The sequence below is a fragment of the Lissotriton vulgaris genome, chromosome 6 (genome assembly GCF_964263255.1).
Source record: "Lissotriton vulgaris chromosome 6, aLisVul1.2, whole genome shotgun sequence".
Lineage (NCBI taxonomy): Eukaryota > Metazoa > Chordata > Amphibia > Caudata > Salamandridae > Lissotriton > Lissotriton vulgaris.
Genome location: NC_141694.1, coordinates 95,342,679 through 95,356,044, shown reverse-complemented (window position 1 = coordinate 95,356,044; position 13,366 = coordinate 95,342,679). Strand labels below are relative to the sequence as shown.

The 13,366-nt window shown below is 50.1% G+C and overlaps 1 protein-coding gene across 2 annotated transcripts in view; it reads right to left on the bottom strand.

The window, feature by feature from the left end:
* Positions 1–13,366, bottom strand: part of LOC147706850 (exportin-5-like) — a 2,308,032-nt gene that overhangs the window by 831,419 nt on the left and 1,463,247 nt on the right. The window lies entirely within an intron of this gene.

Below are 13,366 nucleotides of genomic sequence, written 5' to 3'. Positions count from 1 at the left end.
TGGAATTTTGTGCTATGAATTGGATATATGTGGTGTGTTGTGTAATTGTGTTGTTCGAGTCGAATGATTTGGTTTGGTGTCCAATTATGTGGTGTGAAATGGAAAGGTGTGGAGTTGAATTGTGTGGGGTGAAACTGTAGCGTTGAGTAGAATTATGCTGATTGGAATTGTGTGGCATAGTCTATAGTATCTATGTGGATTGTTGCTATGTGACAGTGGTTTATGTGGGCTGTATTTATGTGGTATTGAGTAGAGTATAATTATGTGCAGTTGAATGATGTTGCGTGTAGTGGTATGATGCTGTGTTATTTATTTCATGCTATAACCTCACTTTAGGTTAGGTGATGTCACACTATGTTATTGAAGCCACCCTGTCCTGTATTATTACCTGGTCACAGTCTCTAAGTTGAGGCCACAGCGGGAATGAACACCTGGGAACAAAACACTGGCAGCTCTGCAGATTAATGCGCTTTTTATGTAACCTACCACTGAGCTTGTCAACGCTATACACATAACTCTGCTACACAGAGACACAAACCAGAGCAGAAAAAACGTACCTCTTGCGCCAAATAAATACACTCTACCCCTACTTCGGTCTTCGGAGAGTACCATTTAAACGTGAAGTGATTGTTAGGTAAAGTAATTCCCATGTAACTTTTAAACAAAAAAAGAAACACCCAAATAAACAAGTCCTGTCCGACAGTTAATTGATATGGCGCTTAACAGTGGCGTTGGAGTGCTTCGAACCGCATCTATTTTTCACAGGTAGTGGACACGAGGCACAAGGAAATGTAGTGATCTGTCCACTACCGCACATTTTAGTGAATTGAGTAAGTGTGGAGCAGAGTAAAAAAATCACAGAAGACACAATGCACACATCGTTTTTGAAAAATGTGTTTAATATTCCAAGGATCTGGTGCAGATTTGTAAACATCGTCAAAATGTTACGATATCAAAGGAAGTTTGCTTATTTCCATTATTAAAAAGTTGCGTAGAAAAAGGTAGGATTAAAGATAAAATAAGTGAAAACGAGTTTAAGCTGTTGACATTGCAAATGGTAAAGCCTTTTATTTTTGTTTTCGTTTTTAAATCTATACTAATATAATAAAGAGAGATTCCAAACCTTTGAGGCGGGTAATCTCCGGAACCACAGCACAAATCACAACACCCAATACAGCGTTGGAAAGGTCAGTTGCAGCAGAAGGACATAGGCTATGCAGACGCCCACCATATACATTTAAAAGGTAAAAGAAGCGTGCCAGCAAAGTAGTCCCTTGTGGGCGTGTCTGCGTTGTGCTGTAGGCGTGTACTGGGGGCGTGAAAAACGCTGGGGGCGTGTGGTACGTTCCGCCCTTCATGCCATGTCTCATATCGTGTGCTGGGGGCGTGGGCGGGGTGCGGGATTACAGAAAAAAAAAGCGAGCGTTGTGCCCAATATTTCATTGTTTTTTCTTCCCAGGTTCTGTACATTCCAGCTCCGGGTGTCCACCCTGCACCCCATAATCATAACCCACCCTTAATCCTTAAAATACCCCAACACCCTTAAACACTAACCCATCTTAGCCCTATAAATTTACCCTGTACCCCAAAACCCAAACCTAGCCCTGAACCCTATAGATACCCCTGTACCTCAAAACCCAAACCTACCCTTGAACCCTAAAAATACCCCTGTACCCCAAAACCCAAACCTAGCCCTGAACCCTAAAAATACCCCTGTACTCCAAAACCCAAACCTACCCCTGAACCTTAAAATACCCCTGTACCCCAAACCTAGCCCTGAACCCTTAAAATACCCCTGTACCCCAAAACCCAAACCTACCCCTGAACCCAAAAAATACCCTGTACCCCAAAACCCAAATCTAGCCCTGAACCATAAAAACAACCCTGTACACCAAAACCCAAACCTACCCCTGAACCCTAAAACACCCTTGTACCCCAAAACCTAGCCTTGAACCCTAAAAATACCCCTGTACCCCAAAACCCAAACCTGCCCCTAGCCCTATATTCTGCAATAGCGTCTGCACTCAAATACTGGCGGGACATAAAAATATAGTTGAGTCGCGAGAACACCCTGTGTGCCCCAGAGTAGTATGAGTAGGCTTGCTGTGTCAGGTGGAGCCACCTCCATACATCTGTAAGCCTATAGTAGGCATATGATTGCACAGTGTGGTCAGGTGCTCGCCTCTCGCTGTGTCTCCAGATCTATCAAGGCCGATGTTCATAACATCGTTAAAGTCGCCTCCCACCACTTGTATAGTGTCAGCTGTGTCTAGGAGTATGTTAGCAAGCGCTGTGAGTGTACGGGACTGTAGTTTAGGTGGTGCATAGACCGAGATGAGCGTATAAGTGCGTTTGTTCCAGGTGCCCTGAACTCCAGCGTATGTTCCCTGTGGTGCAAGCCAAGTGCGGGTGATGCAGAACGGTGAGGACTTTTTTACGATGACTGCCACCCCTCTGGAGTCAGACGTGTAGCCCGCATGTGCCAGAACCCTGTGTCGACCTCTAGCAATGAAGGCGCATTGGGTACCTTTGAGGTGTGTTTCCTGCAAGAAGGTGATGTCCGGGTCCACCTTTTTAATGTAAGCGTTCACTAGGCCTCTCTTGATCCTGGAGCCCAGACCATTGACATTCCATGTCAGGATGCTCAATCTCCTATCTCCCTCCTGTGGTGTGACTGCAGTACTTGCCATTGGAATACGTGGCGGTTGCATGTGGTAAGACTCTGGCATGTGTAGGTGGTATGGATGCTCAGTGCGTGTTCCTGCATTTTTCCAACTGAATTGTTCCCCCCTCCCCCAACTGTTCCCACCCAACCCCCTACCCAAACAAACTGAGAACCCCTCCTCCCACCCGCTCCCCACCTCCCTCCCCTTCCAGTCTTATCCCAGGACAGGACATAAGTTTCCTTTGGCTGGGAAAGCATGCCAGAGTGGCTTTGTCAACGCTTCAGAGACATCAGTATAGTGGAGGGATTTTGCTTCCAAACCTGGAGGCCTACTATTGGTTACATACCACACAACAGTTCAAGTATATCCAACTACGACACGCTTGGCGAGCCCAACACATCACACTCACAGACATCCCTGAGTATGCACCACTGGAGGGGAGGTTCCTGCAGGAACAGATACCGGAAAAAGCGGTCTCCCTGACGTACAAAACGTTAACTAATCATATGCTGGGAGATCTGGCAAAACTCAGGGCCACGTGGGAGGCTGAGGTAGGCGAGATGAAAGACTTGGACTGGGAGATAGTGTTGATGCATCCCCGGGAGGTGGCAATCAAGTCACGACTACGGCTTATTCAATTTAATGTACTCCATAGAACCTACTACGACAGACTACGGCTAAGCAAAATGGGGAGGGTAGAGGACCCGCGATGCCTTAGATGCCATAGGGGAGAGGGGGATTTCTACCACACAATATGGTCATGTGCCATAATACAAATATACTGCACCCAGGTATTCAAGGAATTAGAGGAAGTGCTAGAGGCTTCGATCCCGCACGATCCCAAGCTGGCACTGTTGGGCATGACTAATGATGTGGACTTGACCCGCCCACTCCTTACATTTCTAGTTCTTGCACTGGTTGTTGCGAAAAGGGACATCGCAAAGCATTGGGGAGCACCGGAACCTCCGGATCTGGAAGAATGGAGGAGAGGGTTAGATCTATACATGGCGGCCTAGAGGGTGACCTATAAGGCTAGGGGATGTCCCAAAAAATTCCGCAGAGTTTGGTCTAAGTGGAGACACTATCATGAGCTGGATGGGGGGCTGTGAGGGGGGGCTTCCGACAATGAGTATGGGACGGGACACCGGGACAAGCGGGACATTTCTACAAAGGATGCGACGATACATTCTAAACCTGCGGAATGGCGTAGGACACCAGTGTTTTATGGCTCAGAACTATGAAAGACATTGCTGGCAGTAGAGGAACGAGGGGGGGGAATGGAAGTGTAATTTGCTGCTAATTTATCTTTTGCATATATTTGATGAGGATATGATACCTGTGTTTATTGTTCATTGGGGGGGGAGTTCTGCCAAAAAGGAAAGAAACAGCAGATACTCGGAATGCCCTATGAAAGCCCACATTTGTATGTGAGTTGGTGCCTACAGCGCTCTATTCTCACTCGCCGCCCGACCTCCGGGATGTGGGCTAAATGGCCGTGTATCCTTCTGCCGATGATGAGATGCGCTATTTATGATGAATACCTGGAACATTTGATTGATTGTTAGTGGCTTCCTGTGAATCTGCAATAAAAATATATAAAAAAAAAAAACTATATCCGAACACTTAAAATACCCAAACACCCCAAAACATATCCCTCAGTACCCCAAAACATATACCCCTATACCCATACTTACCTTATCCAAACATTAAAAAAAAACATGCTTTTAACCATTCATGCATTTACAACGAATTTCGTTGTAAATGTATGCATGGTAAAAGCATATAAAATGTAATGCCATGTGTTATAATGGCATTGCGGAGTCATGGTACTTTCGTAATGAAAGTATGCCGAGTGATGGTATGCGGAAAGAAAGTTGCGGAATAATGGGTGTTTACCCTCCCCCGGTAAGTACATTGGTGGCACGGAGGTCCACATCTCCAGCAACATACTCATATTTTTTCAACACCGATTTGAAAAATGCACAGGTCTCTCTCATCGGTGGCCAACACCGACATACACTTTTAGGTTTAAAGCATTTTATTGAGACATTTACAAAAATATAAAACAGTTGTCGCAAGAAATCAGTGCCATGGCACAGCCATGTAGGAGCGCATCCAGCGCGCAAAGACTTTTCAATCTAAATGCCCATCCGGGTGCAGCGCTAGGTGCGTATGCTGCGAAAATAACACAAAAATAAACAACCTCCCTCATAACTCCTCCCTCCACTCCCATCCCCCCGGACCCCTCCCTTTCCCTCCCCGTCCAGTGCTAAATTCGCCCTCCCACTTCACCTCTCCTACGCCGCCTTCCCCTCTCAGCTGGTTCCAATCTGAGACTCATTGATCAGCTGAATCTACAGGTGATGTTAATCGCAACAATCGAAGGTATCGTGGACATGTGAGTTCTTTAAATTCCGTAACCAGTAGTGAGTGAAACGGCTGCCACAGGTCATTAAACTGCTCCACCTCTCCTGCCACCGTGAGCGACAACTTCTCCATGCCCAGAACATGCCATAATCTATGCAGCCAACCCGTGGTGGAGGGGAGTGTGGTGGTGCGCCAGTGTATGAGGATATTTTGAACTGCTGAGCCCAGTGCTATTGCAATCTGCCTGCCCCTACGAGACTTTAGAGGGTACATCAGCCGGTTGGGCAAGCCCAACAGTACATACGTAGGGAAGCGTGGCAGTTCGATGTCAAAGTGTGTATCAATCTCGTCCAAGACTTCTTTCCAGTAGGGGCACAACAGGGGGCAGTCCCACAGAACATGTGTAAGTGTGCCTATCTGTCCACAAGCCCGCCAGCACGTGTTCTCAATGTTACGATTCATTTCATGCAATCTTTCTGGTGTGTAGTACCAGTAGGTGGATACCTTAGTGAACGTTTCCGTAAGTCCCGTGTGGTATGCGGAATGTCGTGCTCGGTATGAAATCTGGTCCGTAGGGAAGCGTGGCAGTTCGATGTCAAAGTGTGTATCAATCTCGTCCAAGACTTCTTTCCAGTAGCGGCACAACAGGGGGCAGTCCCACAGAACATGTGTAAGTGTGCCTATCTGTCCACAAGCCCGCCAGCACGTGTTCTCAATGTTACGGTTCATTTCATGCAATCTTTCTGGTGTGTAGTACCAGTAGGTGGATACCTTTGTGAACGTGTCCGTAAGTCCCGTGTGGTATGCGGAATGTCGTGCTCGGTATGAAATCTGGTCCCACACTGTGTGACTCAATGTCCTCCCCAATTCCTGCTCCCAACGTTCCCTGCCCGGATTATAAAGATGAGAGGAAGGAGGCTGCAAGAATTTGTAGAGATCCGAAATTAATTTAGTGTCGGAGGTGCGCGTCACAAGCCACTTCTCATAAGGTAGGAGCATCCTGTCTGCTGATTCACGTACCTGCGGCTGCAGCGCCCAGTGGCGCACTTGTATATACCGCATTCTCTCCGTTTCGGGTAGCTGATAGTCTCGCCTGAAATCCTGAAACGGGATGACGCCATCTAGAGTATACATATGGAACAGTGTTCTGCATCCCGCAGTCCGCCAGTGCGTAAAGGCCCCCTGTTCCATCCCGGAATTAAAGTCCGGGTTCTCGACCAATGGCGTGAACGGCGAGGGGAACGTGGTAAGATCATGCCCAACATTAGTGGCATCCCATACTTTCATCGGGACTCGCGTGATGAAAGACGCGTACAGATTGGGGGACGGTGAGCCCTACGTAAAAAGGGTACCTCCTGTAGAGGCCGGCCCGCCACCGCCTGGTCGTGGAAAAGCCAGTGTTTATCTGACTCCCATCTACTTCACTTCACAAGATATCGCAGTTGTGCCGCCTGGAAATACTTGCGTAAATCCGGTATACCTAGTCCCCCTGCCTCCGGGGCCAGCGTGGATAAGGCCCTCTTTAGCCTGGGTTTGCGGCCCTGCCAGATGAAGCGAGCAAGGTCCACTTGAGTCTGCTGGATCCACCCTTTCGGGGGTTGGAGCGGTAGAGCCCCGAATAGGTATAGAACCTGCGGCAGGATCGTCATCTTTACCGCGGCTATCCTGCCTAGCCAAGATAGTGTGCCTCTGCTCCAACGCCCTAGTTCCTCTTTAATTTTCTTTCCCAGGGCTCCATAGTTGGCGGCCACCATAGCGGGCAAGGTGGGCGTCAATATGATGCCCAGATAAGGCACCAGGTCTCGAGACCAGTGCATGGGGAAGAGGTCCTGTAGTTCGGCTCTCGTGGCAGCGGTCAACGACACATCGAGGGCCGCCGACTTCCCCATATTAATTTTGAATCCTGCGACAGCTGCAAAAGCCTCTAGCTCTGCGACACATGCTGGGAGTGCCCTCCCTGGATCAGCTAGTGTCAGTATTATGTCATCTGCGTAGAGGCTAATTGTGTGGGTATACCTCCCCATCCGTATTCCTTCGCATTCGGGTTTTGGCGTATCCTTTAGGCAAGGGGCTCCATATAGAGTGCGAAGAGCAGCGGGGATAATGGGTACCCCTGCCTGGTGCCTCTCTCTATCGCAAACCTCTGAGAGCTGTAGCCATTCACCCGTACCACCGCAGATGGAAACCTGTAGCAATTGAATATTAAGGTGCAACATTTCTCCCCTATTTCCACCTTCGACAGGACCTGCTCTAAATAAGGCCAATGTACCCGGTTGAACGCCTTCTCCGCGTCTACAGCCAGTTGCATTCTCTCCCCAGGAATCCGGGAGGCCTTCTCCAGGATATGAACCACTCTCTTGGTATTGTCTACCGTCTGCCTCCCGGGGACAAACCTGCCTGGTCCGGGTCCACCAGTCCCGGCAGATGAAGTGCCAGCCGAGCCGCCAGGATCCCAGTGTACAGCTTGAGATCAATGTTCAAAAGAGAGATCGGTCTGTATGAGCTGCAGTGAGTCCGGTCCTTCCCTAGTTTGGGGATGACCGACACGGTTGCCTGGAGTAGATCCGGTGGGATAGCTCCAGGAGCGGAAAATTAATTAAAGAGGCGGGTGAGGATAGGCGCCAGCGTGGGGCAGAATGTTTTATAGAAGAGTGATGTATAACCGTCTGCGCCCGGAGCCTTTCCGTGTTTGAGTTTAGAGATGGCCGAAATCACCTCCTCGACCCGAATGTCCCTTTCTAGGTGCTCCGCTTGCTCCGGAGTGAGGGAGGGAAGGTCAAACGAGTCCAGATAATCTGCCGCCGCCCGAGCCGACGGGGGCTCGCCCGTGTATAGTTTTGCGTAGTACTGACGGAAAACCTCCGCTATCTGGCTGTCCTCCGTAGCCGTCTCTCCGTCGGAGATCGACAGCTCCTTCACTAAATGCCGCTGATGCGCCACTCGGAGTTTGTTCGCCAGAAGCCGGCCGTACTTGTCTCCACTCGTGTAGTACGCATGTTTCAAACGTAACGCTGCATACTCCGCTCTATCCGTATCCAGGGCTGACAGGAGTTTCCTTGCTGCCTTGAGTTGCCTCCAGATTCTAGGGGCTCCCGTTCGCTGATGTACCTGTTCCAGCTCACGTACTTTGTGCGTGAGTTCGTCTCGCTTATGTTGCCGCTCTCTGTTCTCCGCTGACGATATTGCTATAAATTCCCCCCGGAGCAACGCCTTCAATGCTGCCCACTGCGTCGCCAGGGAGGTGTCGGCATTATCATTGTGGGTCTGATAATCACGGACCGAGTCCATTATGTGCTTCACCACCGTTTTTTTATGCAGATGAGTATCCCTGAAGCGCCAGACTCCGCGCGAAAGGGACACTGACGGTAGGCGAAATGTGCCTGTGACAGGCGCATGGTCTGATAAGGAGAGAACCCATATTTCAGAGGCTGTGGCTAGGTCACAGACTGGCCCTGTGACCAAGAGGTGGTCCAGTCTCGCATAGGTCTTATGTGCATGTGAGTAATAGGAGTAGTCTCTGTCGGTGGGATGGAGGCGGCGCCAGAGGTCGTGGAGATCCAGTTCCTCCAATTGGGATTTGCCCACCTGTGAAATCTCCCCCGTCTGCGGGTGCCTCTGCGCTGATCTGTCTAAGGACGAGTCGAAGACCATATTCAGGACCCCCCCTATGATAATGTGCCTATCTGAGGTGGCGGTAATGTCCACTAAGGCCGAGTTGAGAAATCGCTCTTGATGCTCGTTGGGGCTGTCTATCAACCCAATGGTAAACACCAGACCTCCTGACTTAACCCTGTATGCTAGGAGTCTCTCTTTTTGTTATGCAAATTTATGTAAAACCTCCCCGTTAAATGTTCTGGACACTAGGATTGCAACCCCAGCTGTCTTGGTAGTGTTGGAGGAGAAAAATTGTGTTGGGAATTTGTGAGATTGCATCCTCTGGCAATCACGGGCTAGCAGGTGGGTCTCTTGCAAAAGACAGATATCTGCTTGTGTGTTTTCTAGCTGAGACAGAACTGCCCTCCTCTTGACTTGGTTATTCAACCACTTCACATTAAGGGTGACGACCTTAAGGGCTGTCATCGGTGTGGGTAGAAATGTAGCGCAAGTACTGAATCATGGCCCAGGTGGGGCGGCTCTGAGGTATGTAGTGTGCAGGAGCACTGTTAGGCCAGAGTAGATGCATCAAAAGCACTGGACGGTCCCCACCCCTCTCCCCCCAACTCCCCCTGAACTTCCCTTGAACTGCCCTTCCCCATCCTCCCCCCCCTCCCCCACATTCCCCACAACAACCCCCTCTTGCAAACAACTAACCTCTTCCACCCCCCTCCCTTCCTTCCCTTCTGCACTCCCCTGGAACTCCAACAACTTTTAGTCCCAGTCATGTCCCAAGTGGACAAGTCTGGGGTGAATTACCTAAGTGGACGTCCGGCCACTTACTCCTCCCCACGGCCCCCCACCTCCCAGGACACCAAACCTGCAATATCAGTAAGGCTGTGATGTTCTCCCCCCGGAGCGTTTTTTATGCCGTCATCGCAACATCACCATTGGAAGCCGTGTCTCTGGCCACTTCGGAAACAGCATTCGCCATGCTGGCTCCAATGGTGGGTGAGTCTGGTCTCAGGGGGGTGGCAGGTGCTTGTCTCCTCGATACCCTTTGCCACCTGTCTCTGGGGCCGCGTCTCTGGCTTGGCGTAGCTGTTTCTTCCTCCTCTGCTGTGATTCCCAGAACCTCGCATGTCTCCTGCAGTGATCGTAATTGGTGCATCGTGCCATTCCACTTAAAAATGAGGCGGAAGGGGTGTCCCCAGGCATAGGACGTTTCATGCTCTCTCAAAAAATCAGTCGCTATCTTAAATGCTTTACGCTTCTGACAAGTCCTGATACAGAGCAACAGAGTGACCGCGAAAGGTGAAGGAAGGTTGCTTTCGCGCCTCGGCCAAAATGCGCTCTTTCAGCGGGAAGTCTGGGAGAAAGGCCAAAATGTCCGGTGGTGGCGCCGATGCTCGCCTCGGTGGTCCCACCCTATGCGCCCTGTCAATCCGGACGGGAAACTCCGCTGGTTCGCCCAAGGTCGCCCTGAACAGGTCTTGTAGGTAGTCGGCCACATCCATGCCCTCTTCTGTAGATGGAATTCCCCGGACCCGAATGTTATTTCGCGAGACCTGTTTTCAAGGTCCTCGTTGTGCGTTTGGAGATCCAGATGCTGGTCCCGCAGGGGCAACACCTCCTGTTGCAGCTGTACAATGTCCTCGTTAAGTCGGTGGTTTGTGCTTTCCAACGTGGCTACTCGCTCTCCCAGGCTGTCCACTTCTCTGCGCACCTCCCGTACCTCTCCCGCCACTTCCTGCTTCAGCGTTTGAAAATCGTCCCTTAGGGTGCTAAATAGTGATTCCAGGAAGGTTCTAGTGACCGGTGGCTCCCCTCCGCACGTGTTATGCGATCCCCCGGCGGAGCTCGGTGACAGTTGTCCCCTGTCTCCTCTTTGCTGGGTCCTGTTGAGCATCTCCGGGAGAGTGCGGTCCCCTTTTTTGCTACTCCTGTTGGTCGCTATCGTGGAATGGATGCAGGCCAGATCCCTCGGTCCACCCGGTCCGCTACTTCAGGCTCTCCTGATGTCTTCCGTGATCTACTGGGAAATCCTCGCCAGATATCAACGGTATGCTCGGGAGATTCGCCTCCAGTGCCTACGCCACGAGGCCGCATCCGCGACTCCAAGCACTGCTGCACTGCTCGTCTTTCCTGCTGGGCCCCGCTGGTCTCCGGACGCGGCCAACACCGCTGGGTACTCTGCCTTGTGACGAGTAGTTGGGCTCGGTTCGCTCCGAAGAGCCTCCGTTAGAGTCCTTGCTGGTGGGCCGCAACTGCGATCCCCGGTGCTGCCGTTGTGCCCGTCGTCACTGCTAGGCCTCGGTAGGCCCTGGTCGTGGTCTGCGCCACGAGCCCACTGGTCCGTCTCGGCACCCCCCGGGCGTGCAGGCCGCTGGAGGCCGCTCGGGCCGTCTCTCTCGGTGGCTACTCCGGCACAGCCGCGTTCCGGCGCCTCGGGTGGAGCAGTAGCCGGCCGGCTAGTGTGGGCCGGTCCTCACTTCCTGAGCCCCCCAGGTCGCACGGGGTCCCCGCTGTATCTTCTTTCTGCCTCTTAGTCCGGGGGAGCTCCAGGGGGGACCAGGTTCTCAGGACCAAGGGCGGAACTCCGGGCTTTGTCTCCGTCGGCTTCGGATCACCTCCAGTGAGCGCCCGGCTGTCTAGGCCGAAGTTTCGGCCTCAAGTACCGCCCTGCAGTGTTTCCTCCAGCCCGGACCCACTCTCCGGGTCGCAAGCCGCCTTCCAGTTTGGGCTCCGTAGAGTCTTTCCGTCCCCCGTCGGTGCACACCGGGCCGAGGTTTAGCGCGGTGTGCGGCTGGTCGTATCGCCTTCTACAGTTTCTCGGAGGCCGGCCTCTGTCTCCTCCATCTCCAGGTCCTGACCTCCGATGCCGTCCGGCGGGCTGTCCTGAGGCCAATCCGAGGCCAGTTCCCGGCCGAAGTCTTCGCTCCAGGTTACACCACCTCTCCCAGCGCTGCTGAACGCCAGCGGGGGGGAGAAGAGGCTATATTTCAGGGCTTGGGCCTATTCGGATCGGGGAGCTGCGAAAGAAGCGTCCTCTCACTCCGCCATCTTGGCCATGCCCCCGACATACACTTTTAGACACACATCCCGCCACAAGTTCTAGAATTGCGAACTTTAGAGCTGGGGAGCTACGTTCGAATCTCGGCATCAGCTCAACATCCTGTAATTCCAGGCAAATCGCTTTGTCTCTCCGTGCCTACCACAAATGAATGTGTTCTTCTGTAATGTAAATTGTGCTTATGCCATGTTGTCGAGTTCGCGCTATATAATATTGCAAGGAAAAATAAAGTAGGGAAACTCGAGTTCACACACTACTGAACGCGCACTCTTAAGTGCATCAGCAGTGCACTGTGAATCGGAGCGTTTCACAGGCCTGTCACAGATAAGAAATGCTATGAAAACGAAATCCTACAAAACAATATACTACTGGCCAGCAGCAATTCATACCCGGACAACGTCGGAACGGGCTGCTAGTCATAAATAAAAATATATATATATATTTTTTTTTTACTTTTTAAAGGAACAATGGTTCAAGGGTGGCCTGATAAGGTCCTGAAAGAAGTGAAGCGAATAATTAATTAACGCTAGGGAGCTAAAGATGTAGGTTCTTATAGAATCTTTTATTTACTTTCTTTTTTATTTACAATTATTATAGTACTTTTCAGATGCTCAATTGAGTGACAAGGTGCAGAACGTGACATAAGTGAACAAAGTGAAAAACGAAATGTCACACAACAACAAGGCTTAAAACCACAGAGATATATACATGAATATGAAGTGGGTGTATTTCCTTGGGTAAGTCGACGACGTTTCGATCTATGTAAATTTAGATCATCATCAGGACTGATGAGCCTCCTGAAACTCACTTCGAAAAGGTCAGAGAGCTGCTGCACAGCGAAGCACTCGGGCTCCCCTGTACAGCCGTGGTGACGCCGCGATTAACTCCAGGCGTATGTTAACAATTTACTCGTCCCCGTAACGACAAAAGCGCTACTCGGACCCCCTAGAAACGCCCCGGCTGGAATTAAAATTGAGTTCTGGTAGGACCCTCACCTAATTGAATACAATTGAGCGCTACTCGGATCACTTCGACCACTACAGTTAATAACACCCTCAGCTCAAATAGGACCTTTTCGAAGCAGTTTTTATCAAGCACAATCTGGACCCCTTGAGAAATTATTTTTTAATATAACGAAACCCTTTCTCTGGCAAATTACTGAAATACCATGTAGCCTGTGTCAAAATAATTTTCTGTCGGATACAACTACCCTGAGTTTCAGGAGGCTCATCAGTCCTGATGATGATCTAAACTTACATAGATCGAAACGTCGTCGATTTACCCAAGGAAATACACCCACTTCATTGTATATATCTCTGTGCTTTTAAGCCTTGTTGTTGTGTGACATTTTGTTTTTCACTTTGTTCACTTATGTCACGTTCTTCACCTTGTCACTCACTTGAGCACCTGAAAAGTACTATAATAATTGTAAATAAAAAATAAAGTAAATAAAAGATTCTATAAGAACCTACATCTTTAGCTCCCTAGCGTTAATTAATTATTCGCTTCACTTCTTTCAGGGCCTTATCAGGCCACCCTTGAACCATTGTTCCTTTAAAAATATATACTCACCCCAGGTTCGCTTTATGGGGTACCCTTGTTCTCAAAATATAGTCATAAATAAAAGGCATAGTAATTTACAATGCCAATAGCTTAAAGTCACGTA